Source organism: Dasypus novemcinctus, chromosome 4 (genome assembly GCF_030445035.2).
Source record: "Dasypus novemcinctus isolate mDasNov1 chromosome 4, mDasNov1.1.hap2, whole genome shotgun sequence".
Classification (NCBI taxonomy): domain Eukaryota; kingdom Metazoa; phylum Chordata; class Mammalia; order Cingulata; family Dasypodidae; genus Dasypus; species Dasypus novemcinctus.
Genome location: NC_080676.1, coordinates 5,705,578 through 5,722,357, shown reverse-complemented (window position 1 = coordinate 5,722,357; position 16,780 = coordinate 5,705,578). Strand labels below are relative to the sequence as shown.

Below are 16,780 nucleotides of genomic sequence, written 5' to 3'. Positions count from 1 at the left end.
TCAAAATTTTACAAGTTCGGTTTTGTTTAATCAGAACTGATTCTCCACAGTTCTTCACAGACATACATCACTCAATGAAATAATTCACTTGTCTCTCCCAAATACCATATTTTGTTAAAAAAACAGAAGATATGGCAACTAAGAAATGGTGACCAGATGCCACCTGTTTCAGACCAAACCATAAACCAAATTTGAATGAAACTTGACAATACCTGGTTGGTTAAGTGGCACACCTAGATTTGTTTAAAATCACTCCATTCCAAACCTACAGAATGGAGTGGAAGAGAGTGTAAACTACAATGTAAACTTTAATCCATGCTGTGTGGCAATGCTCCAGAATGTGTTCATCAACTGCAAAGAATGTACCACACTAATGAAAGAAGCTGTTAATGTGGGAGAAGTGGGAGGTGTGGGGAGCAGGGCATATGGGAGTCCCCTATATTTTTTTATGTAACATTTTATGTAATCTATGTATCTTTTTAAAATAAATTAAAAATATACATTTTTTTAAAATGCTACTGCAAAGTTGAAGAGAGACTTTACTAAGTCCTGTCACTGTATATGAAGGACAAGGATAAAGTGAGCCAGCTGATCAAGAGTTGATTTTATCAGCACATATATTACAACGTAAAATGTGTGTATTCATTGACCCAGCAATGCTCTTTCCAGGAATATATCCTAAGGAAACCACCAGTAAAACACCCAAAGATATGCATGCAAGGATATTTATCATGACTTTTTTTTACACAATGAAAAATCAGAAATAACCTAACTGTCCACTAATGGGGAACTGGTTAATAAAACATCAATACATTATATTGCCACCCAAAGGATTATATATATATATATATATATCTAGATAGATAATATCCATTACGCTGTTGAGTTTCAAAACAGATATATATATATCTTCATGTTACATGGCTGAGTTTCAAAAAAAGGTAAAAAAGAGTATTCAGTATGTGATTCTATTTATATAAAACAATTTTTATCTATTATTCTGTACTTTCTTCTTTTTATTTTTAAAATTTTCTATATGAGTATGTATTTCGTTTAAAATTTTAAAAATCAGGTTATTTTCATGGGAGGAAAAGAAAACATTTCTCTGTACTTCAGTAAGACCAGAATAATCACCCAGAAAGCCAAATGTAGCTCTAGTGTTTCTGTATCTTCTGTTAGAAGCAAAATTGTGGATAAACAGGACCATATTACAGAAAGAATTTGAATGGAGTCCAGTACCCAAACCCAAACAGAAGTGAAATACTACACAAACTGAGGAGGATGCCTTTATCATATGTTGAATTATTTTAATCTGCTTGTGTGTGTTTATCACTATATTTTGATGACTAGACAAAAATATAATGAAGATTCCAAATGGCAGCCAAGAATACCATATAATTATCATTGGGTTTTCTTACATAAGTTATCAACCCATAAATCTTCATGTTAATGTGGAAAAATCTGACCTGTACAGATGGACCTCATGCTGTTCTCTAAAACATGAACAGATTTCTGATCTTCTGGACCAGGAAATTAAGTCAGCATTAAAACAGCAGACACTATCATCCATCCCCTAGAATTTCAATTTAAGAAGCTGCTAATAAAAGCAGTATTTTCCTCTTTAGAAATACAGCACAGTGAAATGTTCATGTCAACAGAACGTACCCACAGAAGGCAGTGGGATATTTCTGGTGCTGAGGGAAGTGGCAAGCCTCACCGATTTTGGAAAACCCCCTCACTGTGTTTCCTAGCAGGTGGCAGCATCTGGCTGCCTCTACCTTTGATCCCCCAAGTGTCTCCTGGACCGCACGTCCCCGAGGGGCTGTCACTCTGCCTGGTGAAATCTTCATGACATTAGCTCAAGGGCCCCTTTGCCACGAGCATCTTCACAGAAGCCGTTTCACAAAGAGACCCCGTGAACTAGAAAACCCAATCATGGTTTCTCTGTCAAGAAATGAACAGTTTTGAGGTTTGAATTCCTGCTCTACCACTTCCTGGCTTTGTAGTCTAAGGCCATAAGGAGGTGGCTATGGCTGAGGAGCGGGTGGGCCCAGTGGGACCCACGCTAAGGAGGCGTTGGGCCCGAGAAGGTGGCCTGTGGGGTCAGGAGACTGGTCTCCTAGAGGGAGAACAAGCAAACAGCCAAAAAAATTGAGGATAAATGGAGCCAGATTTCTCCTTGTCAGAGAATGAAATTAAAAATAAGAAAAGGGTGAAGCCTATAAAGAACTCTGAGGTATTGGAGCAGCGTTGGAGCTCCTGGAGCAAGCCCATGGGCTTTGGCATAAATAGATGGAGAGGGACAGAAATAGAGATGTAGGTGAGCATTTGTTTGTATTTCCTGGGTCTGTGATGCACTAAGAACAATGACACCCCAAGAGCAATGATGACACCTGGTCCCCAGATCTTGCTTCTAAAAAAGCATCCCCCACTAAAAGGCATCAGGACTCCTCAGAGAAATAGCTGAAGAAACGACAGACACCACCAGGACAGGAAAATCCTGAGCCTGAAACATCTTCTTACACCAAAAAGAAAGGAAGTGCTCCAAGAGTGATACCGATGTGTCAAAGGACATGGGAAGCAACTTGGAGGGGATTCCAGTGGCTGAATTTGGGACAATTTCAGCATCCAAATCAATAATGACCTTGATGGGTTATAATCCACTGAATAAAACAAATCCACGAGTCCATACTGATGTAAATAAATAAATAAACAGATAAATAATAAGGCGAAGGAAAAGCTCTTTCTTACAATGGAGGGCCAATTAGGAAATGTGAAAAAAAAATAATGGAAATAGAGAAAACTCTCCCTCTGCCAGTCATCATAGCAATAATTTATTCCACAAGAATCTGCATGAAATAAGTGAATAAAAGTTGAAGAACAGGATGTTGGGGAGTGGGTTTGGTTCAGTGGTTGAGCACCTACTTCTCATGCCCGAGGCCCCAGGCTCGATCCCCGGTGCCTCCTAGAATAAAAAATACAGGATGTCTACTGTTTACATAGCCTCAAAATATCTCCCCCCAAAATACCTACTAATTAAAAAAGAAAAAATAATAACTTCACCATGGAGAAACTTGACAGACATCACCTTAGCCAAGTGATCAAAGTTAACTTCACCAGCAAAAAGACAAATGGATATCGTGAACCTCTTAATATGATACACTGGGAGGAACACAGTATCATTTCTATCAGATTCCTGCCAAAAATTCATAGTTGAGAGCTAATCATAAAGAAAACCAAACTGATAAATTCAAATTGAGGGACACTTTACAATATGGATGGTCTTCAAAAATATCAAGGTAGCTAAAGACAGGAAAGGCCTCAGAAACTATCATAGATTAAAACTTAAAAAAACAACGCAAGGTATTTGCGGTGGGGTGATGTATGGAGCCCTGTATGATGTTATGTATATTTGTTTTGTAAGTTCACAACTTTTACCACACACTTAGTGCTTTATGTATGTTCATGTATGAATGATATTCTTCAATAAATTGTTTTTAAAATGAAAAAAAAAATTAAAAGACATGTAATTTCCAGAAGATGTTCCCAAATATGTTCCCTGGATTATAAATCGATTCCCTCTTCTACATGACAATATTTCAATATCAGGAACCACTATTTCCTACCACCCGGGCCTCCTACCATAAGTTTTATCTTCTCCAAATTCAACACCCCCTCTTTTTTCGACTATTCCATGGTTGACACTATAATCATGGTTTTCAGTCGGCTCACCAACATAACTACTCCCCTCGGAACAAATGCCAGTTTCTTTACCCTCCCCTAGTTAGAGGATTCCATATCTATTCCATTTCCTTGAGATCACACCAGCTCTTCTGGCAGCCCCAGGCATTCATATGTTCCCTTACTCCTTCATTTACTCAATATTTGAGAATGCCTATGTTGTAGAAGACACTCCGCTGAGACATCAGGAGAGAGAAGATGAAGAAGATATAAGCTTTCTCTTAAGAAACTTCCATGTTAATGATGTTAATGGGGGAGAAAAGACATATGCTAATAAGAACCAAAAAAACAGATGCAACCAGCGCTATGCATGTTAAAGCAAGGAAATTGTACAAGTAAATAGGGACTTGCTTTTACATCAGAGTGCTGGAGAACAAAACAAAGGTCACGACAATTCCAGACGACCTATTTTGTTTTGGGATAGCGTTAGAGTTGTCACACAGATTCGGAAGAGACAAAGAGTTGATATAATCTTTTATCTTGAGAGTTCAGACAATGGCATCGATAACTCATTTGTCCACAGTGATCTGCCTGCAACTCTACAGAGTCAAGAAAACAGATGCTGCTATGCACCAGGCTTGTACCAAGTGTTTCACACGTATGATCTCAGTCCCGCAAGTACTCCAACAAGATAGGCACTATCTAGCCCTCCTTTTTCAAAAAAATAAATAAAGTGAAGCTTGGCATTATCTTTCAGCACATTTGCTTACAACTTGATCCCACAAATTTCTTACTACCCAACAAACCAATTTTTGGCAAACTCCCACAACCTTCCTGGTAACCTACTTTGACAAGGCTCTCACCCAACAATCTGTTCCTCCCCTGGGCTCTAGAACATTTTCTACAGGGCTTTGTTACAGTCCTTGACACATTGTGTCACTGAGTTGCATATATAACACCACCCCTGCTAAAATGTTCTCTCTCCAAGAGCAGGAATTATGTTCTTATCTTCTTGGTGTCTCCAGGTCCTAGCACTGTGCCTGACTCAGCAAACCTTTAGACAATGAACGAGTCCTCTGGCAGAGCTGGCCTGCTTAGGAGAAAGTCACTCTCTTAACCAGAGACCGCCAGTTCTGGGTCTAGTTAGTCGTGGTGCAGAGCCCTGGTTGCCACATTTTGCAACCTAATTTTACCTTCTTTCTCCTAACTTTAAATTAAGGGAGTTCATGAAGTACTGTGAGAATCTGTCTGTGTTCCCCTCAGCAGTAAAGCGAATACCGGCTGCCACCCTGAGCAGCTTCATTCGCCTTTGGGATTCTCAGCCCCATCTAGAAAAGTGGCTGAGCCAGAATAACACAGCAGCCAGTGTGGCAAAACGAATGGGCTTACCCAGACATTCTCCTTTCCTTCATCAAGTTCTTAAAGTAAAAGTCAGTTAAGTAAAGTTGCTGCTACTTTGGAGTCTTAAATAAAAGAGAAGAAAGATACAGGGCAAATGATTTTGATAATAGTCAGGAAATGATTAAATAAACTTTAGATAAGATGACGGGCCTGTGGTCTGGGTTCACTTATGGTTATAGCTATGAAATAATGTTAAGTGCACATTGAGTATTATATATGCCCAGAGAGCCTATATAATTTTACTTCAGTGATAACTATAAGGGAACCTAGAGTGAATGAACAATTTAACATGTGTAATGTTATATAAATACCAAAAAAATTATATGCTTATTAACATTTATAGGTCCAAAGGAAGAAAAAAGCTCTGTGATCTCACCTCATTTCTGACATCTCCCTATCAAGTAGAAGTGTATTTCCTGAGTCCAGACCAGAGGGTAGACGGGTGAAAAATGAGAAAAGAGAAGTACTGGTGTGAAAGCTGATTATCACTCTCCTTCCCACAACCACACCAGTGGCCAACAGACAGTGGCTGTTAATGTAACACTTTGGCTATCTGGAGAATTATTACCAAGGACAGAATGTCAGAGAAAAAAGATGTACGATAGTGGGAGGGGAGACTTTTCTCGATTCTATAATCAAAATATTCAGGAGGACCATGAAATAAGAAGGAAGACATGCCGGTAGCCCATGGCATCCTGGAACAGCAATTTATCAGCGTTTAGGAACACTTCCCATGAGCCTGAGATCCAAGGTGGCCTCGGGAAGGAAAATGAAGCAAGATTCTTATCACCAAGGAAATGTTTAAAAGTGCCCAGAAAAAGAAGAAAAAAAAAGAGGGTCTGGTTAGAATATGACTATAACCATCATCTTTTTCATTACCAGCAAGTTCCAGTCCCAAACTGTAAAATTATATTCCTACTCAAGTCACTGGGAGGCAAAGACTCCTCAAGCAACTAATAATTGGGGAGGGTCTAATCCTCATTGTGATAACCACAGGCTATCTGATTACTCAAGGGGCCAATAACTGCAAAGGTCAGCCGGGGGAAGTGAAGTGTGGATAATAATGCTATCTAAAGTAAAAGGTACTGGGGACGTCAGGCATCCATTTGAATTAAGAGATTGTGAAAATTAACTTCAAAAGCTCCAATCGAGCTTATACCTGATTTTTTGAAATATAGACATTTGTACATGTTCTCTTGTACTTTATATAGCCTGTGTCTTTGAATAGATGCTAAATGAACAATGCTTTCAAAATCAAATCAAGGGGAACAGAGGTGGCTTAAGCAATTAGATACTTCCCTCCCATGTCAGAGGTCCTAGGTTCGGTTCCCAGTGCCTGCTAAAGAAACAAAGATGATGAACAGACATAGCAAGAGCAAACAACAGGGTGAAGAGAGAGAAATAAATAAAATAAACTTTGGGAAGCCATGTGGCTCAAGCAATTGGGCTCCCATCTACCATATGGGAGGTCCAAGGTTGGATTCCCGGGGCCTCCTGGGATGGGCAAGCTGGCTTGCAAGGCGAGCTGGCCCCAGTGGCGAGCCAGCCAACATGGAGTGCTGGCCTGCATTAATTTCTGGCCGGTGCAGGAGTGCTGTCTCAAGCAGAGAGCTGGTGCAGCAAGATGATGCAACAACAACAACAAAAGAGACACAGAGGAGAGACAATAAGAGACACAGCAGACCAGAGAGCTGAGGTGGCATGAGCGATTGAGTGCCTCTCTCCAACTCTGGAAGGTCCAACCATCAGTTTCTGGTGCTGCCTAAAGAGAAAGAGGAGAAGAGAAGCAGACACAGAAGAACACAAGGCAAATGGACACAGAGAGCAGACAGTGAGCACAAACAAGGAGGGGACAGAATAAATTTTTTTTTTAAAAAAAGGATAAATTATTTTTTAAAAAACAAATCAAATCAAACCACATTAGGAAAGAGTATGATTTTGGTCCTTGTACAGTTTAGGCCCTTTTCCTTGCAACTACCCACCCCCTGACTGAAGCTGTTGGACAGGTCTACCAAAACAAACAGGAGACAACGCTTATTTTGATACTATTTAGAAACAGAATGAGTGACTAAATATATTACTATTTTAAGTTCTAGTCTTAAGTAGTAAATTTAATTGTGCTCTTTCTCTCTCTAGAGAATGTTTTTAATCTTGGGATGGGGAACTCTTTCTGAGTGTAATATAAGGTCAGACATCAAAAGAAAAAGAGCGACAGATCTAACTCCATCAAAATCTAAATTTTCTGTACAAAAGAAGAAACCGTGAAAATGTTAATTTTTTTGTTCGCTTTTTAATGGCAAATTATGTCAGTTGAGCCCTGATCTCAGCAGAGTTGCAGCCAACACCTACTCTCCAGTTCATCAGACTCACCCAGGACAATTTCCAAAATGATGATGGACAATGTTCATTCCCCCAAAAACAGAGAGAATCTACAACCGCAAGCAAGACAGTCCCATCCATCTGCCCCATGGGATCTACGCCCTCTCTCAGTTGCAAGCGGAGTGGGCATCACCATCCCCAAATCCTCAAGGTTGAGGAATGAACAAACATAAGGGGGGATGCAACTAGGGACCAAAGTAGACCTGTTATTATTCTAGTAATGGAAGAACTTGTAACAGTGATATAAACAGTGGTCACCAGAGCTTCTGAGGGAAGAGAGGGACGAATAAGCATAACACAGGGCATTTTGGGAACACTGGAATTGTTCTGCATGATATTGCAATGATGGATATAGACCATTATACGTTTTGTCAAAATCTATAAAATTGTGCAGTGCAAAGTGTAAACCATAATGTAAACTATAGACCATGATTAATAGCAATGCTTCAATATGTGTTCATCAATTGTAGCAAATGTACCACACTAATGAAAGATGGTATTAATAGGGGAAATGTGAAAAGGGGAGGGAGTGGGGTATCTGGGAATCCCCTATATTTTCAATGTAACTTTTCTGTAATCTAAAACTGCTTTTAAAATAAAGAAAAAAAATAGAAAAAATGGCAATCTAGAAAAAATACAACAAATACATATAAAATGGGCTCTTACAAAAACTGGGCAAAGGCCATGAATAGGTAATTTACAAAAGAAGAAATATAAAAGAACATTACATGAAAAGATGCACAACTTCTGTACAAGTAACAGAAACAAAAATTAAAAGAGCAGTGAGATATCTGTTTTGCCTCTTACATAAACAAAATTTAAAAGCCTGGTTATCAGTAACATAAGTGAAGAAACTAAAACATCATGGTTGCATATTGGTTGCAGAGTAAATTGGTACAAGAATTTTGGAGGGCAGTCAAACAATATGCACCAAAATGTACAAGGTGCATTCTCCCTGACCCATCAATTTCATTTTAGGAATTTATCCAATGGAAATAATACCACTAATAGATGGGGTATATTATAAAAATGTTCAATACAGCATTGCTTTTACTATTCAAAATTTGTAAAAAAAAAATTACTATCAAGGGATGCAAGATTGATATAAATGCCAGAAATTATAAAGAAAAAAGATATATTTGCACAAAATTGAAATTTTCTATAGTGTCAGACAACATAAACGAAGTTAGAAAATAAAGATCAAGAAAAAATGCAACATATAAAAGTCCTTCATTTACAAAGAGCTCTTACAAATAAGAAAATTATAAGCACGCTGATAGAAAAAGATGGATATGAGCTAGGAATTCACAGAACAAGAAATAAATATAGCTAATAAATAAATGAAAAAATGTTCTTTTTAGCCTATCCAATTGGAAAATACTTTTAAAAAACTAGTAAACATAATTTTGGTGAGAGTCTGGGAATAATATCACTCTAATTTAGTGTTTATATTGGTACACATTTTCTGCAGCACAATCTAGAAATGTGTATTCTTTCAACAAATATGTCTTGAACACCCATATATCTGGCATTGATGTAGATTTTGAGAGTACATGGAAGAATAAGACAAAAGAGGAGACATGAAATAAACAGTGGAACTAATAAATGATACAAATTAAGGAATCAAAAAATTAAGTTTTCATGCATGCATGATTGTTTTGTAAGCTCACAACTTCTGTAATAAAAATATACTAAAAATAATTAAATAAAGAGTACCTAACCTTTGAATTACCAAGGTCATTTCTAGGAGTTTGTTCTAAGAAAATAATGGAATGTGCAGAGATGTTTATTCAAAGATGCTATTTGCAGAACTGTCTATAATAGCAAATGAAAATTGGACATACCTAAATGTCATGTTGAAATAAATCATATTCTATCCACACAGTGCAATATTATGCAGTCTTCCATGATAATGACCTAGTTTTACATGTATTGGTTTGAAAGATATTTTTGATAAATTATGTAGTGAGAAGGCAACCAATAGAAGATTGCATGTGCGCTCATCTAAAAGAAAATCTGTTTACAATGGTTTTCTCTGGTTTTATGCATTTCTATTTTAGCTAAATTTCTTAAATGAACATGCCTTTTGTTAAAATTTTAAACACACAAATGTAGTCTTTAAGAACGTCACAAACCATTAACCACCAGTTTATTTTAAATTGCCAGCATTATGATACATCTTCATCATATTTTCTTCAGATTATAAATTTCTGTCAGATTATTACCTAGATACTATTCTGTATGAAAATTTACATTAACCTTTTTTGCTTAAACTTCCTTTAGGAGCTTTTTTCCTTTTGCTATCAGTATCAAATTCAGATCTTACTGGACTACCTGTGTCCTAGAATTAAAATATTTACTTGCTCAGCAAAATACTGAACACTCCAATCCACAGGTTCTATGCCTTTGGCATTGGACAACACTAATTTCATCCGTATTATGGAAACTAAAGTTTCCGCAGAGTTCAGAAACACTAGAGGTATCAAAAAATAAAGATGGATTACCAACGCCCTGGAAAATGTGTGGCTGCTGGCCTGCAACGGCTCTGAAAAGGGGTACGTGTACTTCCGCGTGCGTTATGTTTGCGCGCACATTCACGTGCCCGCATCTCCGTGTGCGCAGGTGAGGGCATGGTCGCGGCTGTGCTCGCATCTTGGTAGTCACACCTGTCGTGCCTACGCTCCCTTTGCACCCCCAAGGCAAGTCACAATTTGCCAGATCACTGCCTTAATTTCGTCTTCAGGAAACCGGCATCAACCGCCTGCAGAGGGTTCTGCGTTCGGGCAGCTCGCGTCCGGCGCTGTCAGTCTCAGCCGGGGGGGGGGGGGACCCGCGAGGCCCTTCAGCACCACGGACATGGGCAACTCCGATCTCACCCCGAGGGGCCGCACAGGCCGCCCCTGCCCCGCCGCCCCCAGACCTCTCCACCCCTTAGGTGACTCCCGCCGGAGCCCGGGGACAGCCTGGACGGGGAGGCACCCCAAGACGAGGCTCCTTCCTGCTGGCCCCAGCGACCCTTCCTCCTTGATCTCCTCTCAATCGAAGCCGAACGGGCGCGCGTGGCGTGGAAATTCCACAGCGCGCAGAGGGTGGCCGGGGAGGGGGCGCGTGTTTTCCTCCCTGGGGCCCGAGGAGCCCGAGCGCAGGGCTGGCGCCTCCAGCTGCCACCTCGGGGCAGCTCGGCCCCTCCCCGCACAGCTCCCTGCCCTCGCCTCTCGTGGGGAAAAAAAGATTTCTACGAACCGTTTATTGACCACGAAAATCTCAACCCAGAGATTCGCGCTCAAAAGTCATGGACGTGAAACAAGAGGGAGGAAAAATACAAAATACTGGCCATATTGGCCATTTCTAAAAACCGGCAGGCATTTTTAAAAGTTGGAATTTGGAATTTCTGCCCTGACGCCCCCGGCACCACCCACGTCTGGGCGAGCCCGGGAGGGCGAGGAAGGCGGTCGCCCCTAACCTAAATTATCAGGGAGGCGGGAGGGGAGGAAATGGGGGCGCGGGGCGCAGCCGGGGCACCGCGGCCGGCTCCGGGCCCCGGCTCTCCAGGAAAGCTGGGCAGGGAAGTGGGGGCCCTGTGGCAGGGTGGGGACCCCGGGGAGAGGTCTCCGAAGGGGGCGGGGTGCTGCGCCCGGGCCGGCTCCCGCCCAGAAAGGCGCTTCCCGTTCACGAGGTGCCGCGGCCAGGAGGGGGTGGGTGGGGCTCGGGGTCCGCTCCTGCCCCGCGGGGCGGCCGCGGCTGGTGGGGTCAGGGTGCCCAGGCCGCCGCTGCCCACCGGCTCCCGGGCCGGGTTACCTGCGATCCCGGCGAGGACGGCGCGCCCAGCGCTCCGGCCGGGGCTGCCCGGGGCCACGCGCCTGACCAGGCCAGCCGTGGAGCCCAGTGCACCCCGGGCGCTCCTCGCTCCTCGGGGAAGTGGCGGCCGGGGCGGCGGAGGCCGCAGCGGGGCGCGCAGGGGGCTCGGCCGACGCGCTCAGTGCGCCTGCGCGCTGCGCCGGCCCCGCCGCGGCTCGGTGGAGGCCGGGGGGCGCGCGGGGCGTGGGCCTCGGCCGGGGGGCGCCCCCTGCCCCTGCGGTGGGAGGGCCTGGCGCGCGCGGGAGCTGCGCGTCGCCAGCCCGTGGAGCCCACGCCCTCGCAGGGAGGCGGCGAGGCTCTCTGCCGGGGCGCGGGGGGCAGCCTCGGCCCATTTCCTCCCACTGCTGGCGCTTAAAAAGCCTGACTCGAAGCTTTCATCTCTAAAAACCTGTCCAGCCTCGGCCGATCGCGGCCTGGAAAGGAAAGCTATTGACCCTGCAGAGCTGGTTCCTGCACTCGGGTCCCTGGCCCGGGCCACAGGCCGCTGGCCCCTTGGAAATAGCCCTGATGATCATCAAAGCAATAGATGAGCTGGGGCGAGAAGGTAGGAAGGCGTGACCCCTCAGGCCCGGCTAGAGAAGGCGAGGCCCGAACCGAGGTGCTCGCTGTGGGGACAGACAAGAGGACACTGCTGGGTTTTCCTGTTTGTCCCTCCGGATCCGCTCTCCACTCTGCTCCGTGACTGCATCAGCTGCCCTCTGGCTTCCAGTTGGGTTTGGCCAGTGGGAGACACCTGCAGATCAGAGGGTGGGGGATTATCCGGGGCCTCTCTGTCGCCCCCGCGCCGGGCATCCTGGTGGTAGAGGCTAGTTCTTTATTGGAAAGCTGTATCTCCCCCCGTTTGGCCGTCTGCTCCAGTTTCTCTCGGCTCTGGCTGCCACTCGCTGCCTGTGCCCCTTCAGGCCTGGGGCTGGTGATGGCTCCCACGGGTTTCCTTTAAAGCTGCCTTTGCTTTTTAAGATAGTCCCTTTATTAAACTCTCCTCAGCTATTCCTGGGGTCTGCCACCTGCTTCCTCCCTTCCCAGGGCACTCTGTTATATTATATAGTACAGTGTGGTTGAGATTCATGGTTGTGTGTGTGGGGGAAATGTTTAAAAGAAAGAGGGGCTTTCAAAACGTGGGGTAAGTCCCAGCACCATCCTAACAGTTCCCTGGAGTCCAGGCAGCCATCGTGCCGGGTGGCATTTCCACCGCGACCCCCACCCCAGGCCTGAGGGGACCACAGACAGTCTGAGTAGACGCAAGCACAGAAGTCATTCCGCCCAGCGGGTGCCGGGTGCTCTGGGAAGGAAAGATTTCATAACCGACGTGTTGGCCAGGGGCTGGGGATCCTCGGAGCGCCCAGCGCGCTGGAACTTTTGGCCACCTCTTGATGAGCAGAGACGACCTGTGCCTGCCTGAGAGGGTGCCGGTGCCTGCCAGCTGCAGCTAGCTGCCGTGGGAGGAGTCCACCTTCTCAGGACACTCCTGCGTCCTGTGCTCCGAATCCGATCCATGTGCTTGTGAAGGAACTGCTGAGTGAGGCGATTGCTTCTTTTTTTTTTTTCTTCTTTTTCAGGTCCTTTTTTTTTCCTTCTTTATTTTCTTTTAAATGTTACATTCAAAAAATGTGAGGTCCCCATATACCCGCCCCCCACCCCACTCCTCCCCCATCAGTAACCTCTTCCATCATCGTGGCACATGCACTGCACCTGGTGAATACACTTTGGAGCACCACTGCGCCACATGGACAGCAGTCCACATTGTAGTCACACTCTACCCCAGTCCACCCAGTGGGCCATGGCAGGACACACAACGTCCAGCATCTGTCCCTGCAGTACCACCCAGGACAACTCCAAATCCTGAAAACGCCCCCACCTCACACCTCTTCTTCCCTCTCCCTACCACCAGCAGCCACCGTGGCCACCCTCTCCACATCACTACAACAATTTCTTCCCTTACTAATCACAATAGTGCCCCGCAGAACACCAGTAAGTCCACTCTAATCCATAAGCTTCTTGAGGGTCTCTGGCCCTGTCTGTAGAAAATGCAAAGAATGTTCCCACGGGGAGGGGGGGGGTGAGGAGGCAATGGAGGGAGTCAGGTCATTAAGTTGCCCCAAGCACTTTCTATCAGCTTGGTGTGAATCCAGGACCTGACCATTTGCCAGGCTTGTAAAACAACCAAACCGGTTAGATTCCTTTTCCCGCCCTCCCCCCGCCCCCCAACAAAACAAAACAAAAAAGAAACCCAAGGCACTATCTCCACAAAACTTACCCCAGGAGCAGCGGTTTGCAAACAAAATTAATGTCCAAGCAAATACACTATTTGTACTGAATACGAATGAGACCAGAACATATTAACATGTGAATATTTCCAGGCTTTCACCATTTCTGAGAGGAAGCGCCCGGGGTTGTGCAGGCAGGAGCCTGGGTTTCAGTTGCTTTGCTCTGGGAGTGGAGGGCAGTGATTCGGAAGGCGCCTCAGAAAGCTAGACTGATCGACAAGGCTCAGCTAGAGGAAGTGGCGAGGCAGAGAGCCAGAAAAGTTTTAGAGATGGAAATGAGAAAGAAGACCAGAGGGAGCTGTTTAGGAGGGAGGGTTTCTGGGAGTTTTGAGAGTGAGACTGGGGATTTAGCACAGCTGCCATTCTGAGGGAGCTACTGAGAGATAACAGAGAGGAATTTTAGATGCTATGTATAATAAATGGAATTCTTTCTTCTGTGCTGTAATACCGAGTGCTTTTTCTGACGAGCGTCAAAAACGTACATTCAAACTGACTTGAGAAAAGGAATCTATTTGGCTTAATAACTGAACAATCCACGGACATATAGCTTCAGGCATGGCTGGATCCAGGGGCGCAAACGATCCATCAGAACTTGGTTTCTCCTTTCTTCTCCTGTCCTCTCCGTTGGCTTCAGAGAATCTATTCTCGTGGAGTGATTTCCTCCCGTGTTCCCACCTTCCCCCAGCATTCAGTTTATTCTATTTCCCAGTCGTTCCAATAAATTCTTGGAATTGAGTCTTATGGCAAATTCCGGATCATATATCTCTTTCTTGTCTGAGGACAAGGAATGGGGGAAGGGAGGAGTCACTCTCCAAGGGAAAATCAAGACTCTGTTCCAGAAGAAACATGGTGATGGGCAGGTGGAAAAGGACGTGGCCACTATAGTAAATAGCACCTCTGTGAGAAACTTCAGTTAATATTTATATTACTTTTCAATGTTTTTTTGGATACCAGTTTCTTTAGAAAATAACATCATGTTGACATGTGTAGCCAGGCAGCTGAAATGTTCTTTCACTCTAAAAATATAAAGTGAAATGTCTTGCTGCTCCTACGGAAAGAAGTACCCAAAAACATTTTTAAAATGTGTTTTGGTCTGAGCTTCTGTATACTAACAGCCTTTATTTAAGTAAAAACCCTTTTTCTGATCCCAGCAAATGATTCCAATCCCTTAAAGCCCAGAAAGCCCAGAAGTTACCAGAGTTCCTGATTACCACTGTTGGAATTCTTATTTCTCCCATCAGCACCACCACGACTTCACTCTCGCAATCAGATCAGAGTTTAGAAAAAAAATCTCAATACTTGTAGCACCCTGGGCTAGATAACTAAGAATTCGTTTGTTATACCCACACAGGAAGGCACGTAGTAACATTCCACTTCAGGAGCATTTAGATTTTTATCAACCTCAAATACCTGGTCGACAACCTCAAACCTTGAAATAAGTGAGGAAACTTGCCACTTACCTTAAGTTCAAGCACTTACCTTAGTCTTCAAATTGTGTGTAAATCTAATGACACCAATAATAAGCACAGCTGTTTCCCCTGCCTCCCCCAATCCAACCTAAAATTCTTTTTTCTGTTAACATTTAATACTCTATTACCTTGGGGAGCAGACATGGCTCAAGCAGTTGAGCGCCATCCTCCCACATGGGAGGTCCTGGGTTTGGATCCCCTTGCCTCCTGAAAAGGCAAAAACAAACAAAACAGACGAGAAAACCAATTCAGGGGAGCCGATGTGGCTCAGTGGTTGAGTGCCAGCTTCCCACACACAAGGTCCTGGGTTCAATCCCCAGCCCTGGTACCTCAAAAATAAATAAATACATACATACATACATACATACATACATACATAAATAAATAAATACTGCTCTATTGCCGCATTTGCTTGCTTCACCACTTACTAGCTCTGTGCTTCAAGTTCCTTATCCAAAAAGAGAATAATAATAAACCAACTACACAGGGCTGGCTGAGAATTAAATGAATTTATACACGTAAAGGGCTTTGAACCGTGAATTTCACCATCACACCCAGTAAGCGCTCAATTCCTGTAGGCAACTCTGATTACAGGAACCAAAAAACGTAAATCCTTCCAGGGCTAGGTGTGTAAAAGAACTTTCTGAAAAAGTCTAGGTGTTGATGGTGACAGAAGAGTGCATTGTCTGAAATAAGGAGCTCCTAAGTGAGCCTCAGGCACAGGGAAATGTGACTCCAAAGTTTACAGATCTCCTTTATTAAGGGGGGAGTGTAGAAAACTTGGTTTTTATGTGAAAATACAACTATTAAAAATGCAAGTGTAGAAACACTGTCGAGCACATCCACAACCCCTGGTACACGGTACTCCCAGAAAAGAGGAGCTATCAAACAGTTAAAAACCACGTGAGGAATCAGAGTGTGAAGATGTTCTAAGAACCTACAGGCGGTCGGTGGTACTGGGGAGCCCATGCAGTGATGTGGACTGGGACTCCCAGAGGATTCCCACACCAGGGAATCCGCCTGCATTCCTGGCTCCAAGGTCACCTTGCCACCACCGTGGTGACCCCTGACCAGCCCAACTAGCTCCTATACCCCACCCAGGGCTGCAGTAACCCCTGGATCCCTGCCATACCTCACAGGAACCCGGGAAGGAGCAGGGAGATCAGCGGCGCCAGCTCAGCCGTCCTTCGCTGGGGCAGAGCCGCCCTGCCGAGCGCTCTCCTCCCACATTTCCAAACAGCGAGTGGAGCGCAGACTTCCTCGGCGTCTCCTTTTCTCTTCAGGCTACTTAAGAGCCTCACTGGGATTTCTGTCAGAAGGTTGAAGGCATACTACAACAGCCTACCTGCTTGCTCCCCCTTCTCTCTCTCCTCTTTTCTGCACTGCAGTACCAAGCCGAACTTTGACTTTTTTTTTCCTTCTGTGAATCAGTGAATTCATTTTTTAGGAGCCCGAATCACCCCACCATGCCCTCCCCCAGTGGTCGGTAGATACCTCTGGCTGACTAGAGAGGTCATACACATAGAAACACAAACAGAGAAGAGCGTGTTGACGTAGAGTCTTTTAACTCTTATCTCCATTTTACAAGTAAAATGGACTGAGTTAGGCAATAAGGGAATATACTCCCCGTAACTGAGCAGTCCAGAATTTCAGGCCAGGTTTTATCCAGCTGCTGACATGACGGGATCAGAGCCCAGTTTCTCTCTGTTTCTCGATTCCACGTCC

General features: G+C 44.4%; 1 protein-coding gene across 3 annotated transcripts in view; it reads right to left on the bottom strand.

Moving 5' to 3' along the window:
- SLC35G2 (solute carrier family 35 member G2) overlaps positions 1–16,570 on the bottom strand; it is a 40,567-nt gene extending 23,997 nt beyond the window's left edge. The window contains exons 1-2 of one of the 3 annotated variants that reach the window (XM_058295006.2): positions 16,188–16,570; positions 15,184–15,262 (exon numbers count right to left, since the gene is read on the bottom strand). The gene's annotated coding sequence lies outside the window, so the exon portion shown is untranslated. Of the gene's footprint in view, positions 1–9,965; positions 11,095–11,259; positions 11,461–15,183; positions 15,263–16,187 lie in introns of those variants that run through there. The other 2 variants (XM_058295005.2, XM_058295008.2) reach the window with 2 other exon arrangements.
- Between the last annotated feature and the right edge of the window lie 210 nt (positions 16,571–16,780).